The sequence below is a fragment of the Etheostoma cragini genome, chromosome 9 (genome assembly GCF_013103735.1).
Source record: "Etheostoma cragini isolate CJK2018 chromosome 9, CSU_Ecrag_1.0, whole genome shotgun sequence".
Taxonomy (NCBI): domain Eukaryota; kingdom Metazoa; phylum Chordata; class Actinopteri; order Perciformes; family Percidae; genus Etheostoma; species Etheostoma cragini.
Window position 1 is genome coordinate 6944917 of NC_048415.1, and position 7125 is coordinate 6952041.

The 7125-nt window shown below is 39.6% G+C and overlaps 1 protein-coding gene across 1 annotated transcript in view; it reads left to right on the plus strand.

Annotated features, from left to right (window-relative positions):
- Positions 1-798, plus strand: part of cachd1 (cache domain containing 1) — an 81635-nt gene extending 80837 nt beyond the window's left edge. The window contains exon 27 of the mRNA XM_034882184.1: positions 1-798. This exon is cut by the window's left edge and continues 268 nt beyond it. The gene's annotated coding sequence lies outside the window, so the exon portion shown is untranslated.
- The last annotated feature ends 6327 nt before the right edge of the window (positions 799-7125 follow it).

The window sequence follows — 7125 nt, forward strand, 5'->3', positions numbered from 1 at the left end:
GGAACTTGGATAGCAGTTTTGTTTAATTATTATTAAAGACTATTTTAAAAACATTTGTGCTTGATTAGACAGCACAAAGTAGGTACTGGCAGGATGGACATAGGGAAGAGAAGCTGGACTCAGTGTCACTGGGACGCTGGGATCTCTGCCATGAATGAATGTTTAGCTTCATATGGTCTCATTGTGCCAACATCTCCATCTCAACCCTTTTTTTATAACCCAGTCCAAATCTGGCAAGTATGTACAGTTTTACACACACTGAAAATTACCAGACCTGGGCCAATAGTAATAGCCAAATGGAATGTTTGTTTTTTGAAGGAATTTGGCATTTAGGACTCTGTAAGAGCACAGAAAAATGCAGTTTGAACCTATTCATTGAGGACAGGACACAACTGGAACCTAAAATCCTTGAGGGAGGATCGAGGTCTTTATTTCCATGTGTAAGGCCAGAGAAAACACTTTATAGGACCAGAGGATAATCAAATTAAGATGGAAATCTAGATGCTGATATGACTCCCCCCACATCCCAGACTCCCCACCAAGTACCCTTGTGGTGATGGACAGGAGGGGAACAAAGGTCTCTTTACATTTGTGAAAATGTCTCAAATGAAGATTAAGAATACTGTCTTTTTAAATAGACCGGTACCTAATGTGGGATTTTATCATGAATCATATTGCAGCTTTACTCTCTGTTCTGCAGATAGACTCTCCAGAGCTGGGGGTCTTTTAAAGATATTTGGACTCATTTTATGTTTTTATTTTTGGGCATTTTTAGGCCTTTGTTTTCACAGGACAGCTGAAGACATGAAAGGGGAAAGAGGGGAAATGAGATGCAGCTAAGGGCCGCAGGTCAGAGTCCAAACCCAGGGTGTGTGTGTGTGTGTGTGTGTGTGTGTGTGTGTGTGTGTGTGTGTGTGTGTGTGTGTGTGTGTGTGTGTGTGTGTGTGTGTGTGTCAGTAATTCACATAAATACAGGAAGAAACACTTTTAAGAGGGGAAGATTATTTTTCTATTTATTAAAGCGGTACATTTTAAGAACAGATGAGTAAGCAGCTGCAGCTTACACAAACAAGAAAGTAGTTGGGATAACTGATACGTAGTGACCCACCCTCATTTTCCGGTTGTTTATTTGGAATTTAAAGAATAACATAATATGCCTGTGGTACATAATCACAAAGCTCATTTGGATTTCATTTCCATTTCTTTCTTCAATTTCTTTTATAACTTCCAAGCTAACTTCTCCACCAGAGGATCCCATTCACTATATAGTGGTGAACAGTGTCTTCTTGCAGCATGAAACGGGTTGTGATGAGCAGAGACCCTAAATCAAAATCAGATCCGCTTCTTTGAAAAAGACACTCAGGTATTTTCGGCAAATACCAGTAAAAGAAAAAACTAATTAAAATGATGAGCCTTAAATCACATCTGGTCTGAGTAGTTTGGAGGAAGTGGTCTTTGACATAGCACATTTTTCTTTCTGTATTCACAGTTCTGAATCACTGAGGTCTTTTGTGTTATTGTGAGGTAAGACTTGCCGTGCTGAACATTCTCATTCTAGACATGTCCTCTGTATCAGGAGGCAGAACTTCTATGCTCGCTTGCCTTTGTAAGCCTTCTGGGGATGAAAGAAAGAACAGTGAAAATAACACCAGCAAAACATTCCTGGCTTTAGTCGTTGCTGGGGATTTGGTGTGTCGAGATAGTTGGGGATTCTTATAGAGCTTCTGAGAGATGCACAAAGACTGAGTACTGTCCCCACTATCTGCCAGAGTAGAAAAAAAACAAGAGGAAAAGCCCCCCCCCCCACACACACACACACACACACACCAACTTATTTTGCCCCTGAGGCCAGACTGATAATGTGTGCATGTTAAAGTTGTGCGCTGGATTTTGTGCAAAGCAATTTCCAGTGAGGCCCAAGGTGGAGTCTCCTTCTCATTAAAGAATGAAAGAGGGAGAGATGCTGCTGTTGTACAGAGGTTACACCCATCTGTCGGTAACCACTCAAATGTCTTTTCTACACGTCTCTGCTTTATGTGTGTGTGTGTTTTCGAGAGAGAGAGGAGAGAGTGATCATTCACCTGGAACCTTTTCATTGAATGCATTATTGTATTTTTTTCAAGATAGTATCCAAAAACTATAGGTGAAATGATTATGATTGAAAGGTCCACTCATTTTTATTCTGATGAAGTCCCTTGACCCGATCTGTGCTTCGTGTGTCTGATTGTTCAGCTGGTCAAAATCGCATCGGTGTGACATCCATTTATTTCTGGGTGAAAAAAATGTCTTTTGTTTTTCAGAGATTCATTATGAAGTGTAAATGCAGAATCACAAATAGCTATTGATGTCCTTTACACTCCATTTTTTATGTTTAACATGATTTATGCTTCAAATGATGCTCAGATATTTGGGTTTGATATTTTTGAATTTTCTGTTCATGGTGTCTCACTATATTTTTGATGCCTTGGATGTTCTCTTAGATTTATTTTTCTTTAGGTCCATATTGGATGGAAGTCAGTACTTGGAAAAATGAATACACACGTTTTATGTTTGAGAGACTTCTAGTTTTTAAAGTTTTATCACGTCTTCAAAAATGTTAAAGAAAGCTTATCTCTCCATTAGCTAATTTAGATTTGCAGAAAAAACAGTAAGGTACTACATCTTTTCACTGAGTTATGACCAAAACAACACACTTGTAGTGAATTCAGTTATCAGTAGGCTGCTGTTAACCGTGCTGTGGTTCTGTTGCTAAGCCATTTACAGTTTTTTATGTTTGCTGCAGAAGTGCTAAATATTTTGACACCTCATAGAGCAGTGCGATGAAAACAAAGTGGTGTTATCTTTGTAATATTTCATGTCAAAGTACTGCTGTTCTTAAACTCATTGTATGTGAAGTGGGTTAAATATTTTCAATACACTCAAGGCTTTGATTACAGAAAGGTTTTTCATTACGGTTATGTCATCTGATCATTTACTGTTGCAAGTTTGACCCAATTAACAACATACATTACCTGAAGTCCTATTCGTCACAAAAAATCTATAGTCACATCATTTTGGTTCTATTAGACATTGGCACAGTCTTGTAGCCTTTCAGAGCATATATTTTAAAGTTTTGTGTCTGTTGGGGCAAATGCTTTTTCCCCAATTGAGTTTGTTTCCAAAAGCATTTTTTCAAGAGATATTTAAAACAGTATTTGTGTGTGTGTGTGTGTGTGTGTGTGTGTGTGTGTGTGTGTGTGTGTGTGTGTGTGTGTGTGTGTGTGTGTGTGTGTGCGCGCTTGCGTGTGTGTGTGGAGAACACTCTGAAAAGCATTCATTAATGTACTGAAGGAACATGTGTACACCCCTCCCATGTATTATATAAAGTTATCAAATTGAGAGTTAATGCAATGTGAAAGTGATAAAGTCCATTTTACACTTAAATCATCTGTCTTTTTTTATATATATATATGTATGTATATATACTGTATATTCCTTCTCAGTTAAGAAAATGTTACACTGACGCATATAGCTGAGCAACGACAGCTGCTCTGTTCATTGGGTGTTCAAACTCTAAGTAGCTATGAGGAACTTTCAGTTTGTGTTGATTCTTGGACAAAAGCGGTAGGGTTTTTAACCACACCTGCTGTCGTAAAGATCTTTTTCTAGCAGTCACGAGCCAAAGCATTAACAAGAGTTTTTCTATATTGAAGATGTTCCACTTCCGGGATTGCTCCGGTGCCGCCGGAAAGTCCATCGGCTGTCCATTACCTTCCGCTTTGTTTGTGTTGGAATTTTAAACTCAGGTCAATTTATGGGGACTAAGGTAACTGCTCCTCAGATCTCTGAAGGGTTAATTGAGACAGCTAGCTTGACTCTGTTCAATCTGAGTTTTGTCACACAACTAAAACTACTTTTGAATTTACACATTACCTGGCTGGATATACAAACAGGCTTTTTCGATGTCACACTGAAATCTGTGACCCATCTGAATGTGTTACTGTAGAGCCAGTCTGCCTCAGTCTTTTTTTTTTTTACTTTGGGAAAAAATCTGATCAGGAAAAGGCATTAATAAAAACTAGGCCTGTGTGTATATGTATATACATACAGTGGGGAGAACAAGTATTTGCTACACTGCTATTTTTGCAGATTTTCCTACTCAAAACATCTAGTGGTGTGTCATTTTTATTCATAGGAACACTTCAACTGTAAGAGATGGAATCTAAAACAAAAACCCAGAAAAATAATTTTATGATTTTTAAGTAATTTGCATTTCATTTCAATACATAAGTATTTGATACATCAGAACTTAATATTTGGTACAGAAACCTTTGTTTGCAATTACAGAGATCATATGTGTCCTGTAGGTCTTGACCAGGTTTTCACACACACCGCAGCAGGGATCTTGGCCCCCTCCTCCATACAGACCTTCAGGTTTTGGGGCGGTTGCTGGGCAATACGGACTTTCAGCTCCCGTCAAAGATTTTCCATTGGGTTCAGGTCAGGAGACTGGCTAGGCCACTCCAGGACCTTGAGATGCTTCTTGCGAAGCCTCTCCTTAGTTGCCCTGGCTGTGTGTTTTGGGTTTTTGACAAGCTGGAAGACCCAGCCACGACCCATCTTCAACGCTGTTACTGAGGGAAGGAGGTTGGTGGCCAAGATTTCGCGATACATGGCCCCATCCATCCCCCCCCCAACATGGTGCAGTCATCAAAGAATGTTTTGACCTCCATGTTTCACGGTTGGGACGGTGTTCTTGGGGTTGTACTTATCCTTCTTCCTTCAAAGACTGGGAGTGAAGTTTAGCCCAAAAATCTCAATCTCAACCACATGACCGTCTCCCATTCCTCCTCTGGATCATCCGGATGGGCATTGGCAAACTTCAGACGGGCCTGGAAATGCACTGGTTTGAGGAAGGGGATCTTGCGTGCGCAGGATTTTAATCCATGACGGCATAGTCTGTTACTAATGGTTTTCTTTGAGACTGTGATCCTAGCTCTCTTCAGGTCATCCACCAGGTCCTGCCGTGTAGTTCTGGGCTAATCCCTCACCTTCCTCATGATCATTGATACCTCACGGAGTGAGATCTTGCATGGAGACCCGGACCGAGGGAGACTGACCATCATGTTGAACTTCTTCCATTTTCTAATAATTGCGCCAACAGTTGTTGCCTTCTCACCAAGCTGCTGGCCTGTTGTCCTGTAGCCCATCCCAGCCTTATGCACGTCTACAATTGTATCCCTGACCATTGTTGGAGTCTGTTTGATTGACTGTGTGGACTGGTGTCTTTTACACAGGTAACAAGTTCAAACAGGTGCAGTTAATACAAGTAACGAGTGGAGTAGAGAAGGGCTTCTTAAAGAACAGGTCTGTGAGAGCCGAAATTCTTACTGGTTGATAGGTGATGAAATAGACTACTTATGTCATGCAAAAAAAAGAAACACTTATCAAAGTGTATCAAACACTTGTTCTCCCCACTGTGTGTGTGTGTGTGTGTGTGTGTGTGTGTGTGTGTGTGTGTATATACAGTGTATATATAATCTTACCAGCTGATATTTTGTGTTTTTACTGGACAGTGTGAAATTTCATAAATGTAACACTGGTCTGAGAAAAGGAGGAAATTCAAATTTCGGCAGGTAATAAAGGCCAATTTACACTTGCTAAATAATCTAACCATTTCTGACCTAATGACTCTAAACGTTCATACCTACACTATAACTTTCAGATAATTTATAACCATTGATGAACCCCATAAGAAGATGGGCTATAGGTTTTATATCATTGTGTCTGTCTTGTAGCTTTTTTCGCTTTACGCTTTGCAGTTCCTCGAGGTATGCAAATCTTTGAGGGCAGACTCAACCATAGAGGAATATCAGAGACGGTAGGATCTTTGTAAATACGTATTTATGTCTGGTTTTATATATTAACCCTCTTAATACATCCATGGTTTTAACCTCAATGATGTGAAAAGGTGGTGCAGAGTTGCGTCCATTGCATTTCCATGGTTGTGCCGGTGTCGTGCCTGCCCGCGGAGATTTGCACGTGTAGCCACCGTAGACAAAGAAAGGTAGATAAAGAAAGGTAAACACCACACCTGTCATTGATTGAGGTGTGGTTGAAGTGCAGCAAATCTTCAATTCTAATACCACTGTGCGTAGGATGGTTCCTCCTTTATAAGTGTAGCAAACACCATTCAACCCGCAAAGCTATAATGGTTTAGCCTATTGCTGGCTAGCTACTTTCTAAAACTTGAGTTACAAAAACCAGGAAAAAAACTGGCTAACTTTGACACATAGCTAGCTAGCTAATCCATTATGAATTTGATACCGTTTGCTAACATGTTAGTACATCCAGGAGAGAAGGGCAAAGATTATGTCATTGGAGTGAATGAGTTTTTTAATGGTAGAATGTGATTTTAAATTAGTTGATAATAGGGTTTGAACAGTATATAAGCAGTTATCTTCATTACATTTGGTCTAACATTACATGGCATAACTCAAAAGCATATTCAAAACACGTTTGTCAAACATATGCTAGCCTCTATGAAGTGCAGCATGCCAAATTATACAGACACAAATGGTGAAGGGAACACACACACTGGTTGCAAATTGTGTTTTTCTATTATCAGTAGGGTCATTTTGTTCCCATTGTAAGAGGTCATGGAACAGGACAACAACATACAGTAAACTAGGAAGATTATCTGCAGGGGGTTTTGTGTGTTTTTTCAATACCAGTTCTCACCTTTACTGACAGCAGAGTAATATTGTCTGATGCAACCCCAGCCTTTATTATTCTCTCTGGTTCAATCACACAGGAATATTTAGGACACCTACACTCCAAAAACGCTGCTCTTTAGAGGTTTTTGTGTTTATTTGGAAGGGTGTATTTTTAATGTAAGTTGAACTGGGATACTTGTTGGACCCAGTAAATGGCGAGACGCATTTTGGACCCTATGCAAATAACTTCTTTCACGAATCAATATAGTCACAGAAATATGCATTATTTAGGCTATTAATTATTAGTAAAGTAAAGTATCACTCTTTGTTTAAATCTCAGTTAATACTGGGTCAAGAGAAGTTTGCGTTTTTCTGTCAAAGGCAAGGCAAGACAAGGCAAGGCAGCTTTACTTGTATAGCACATTTCACT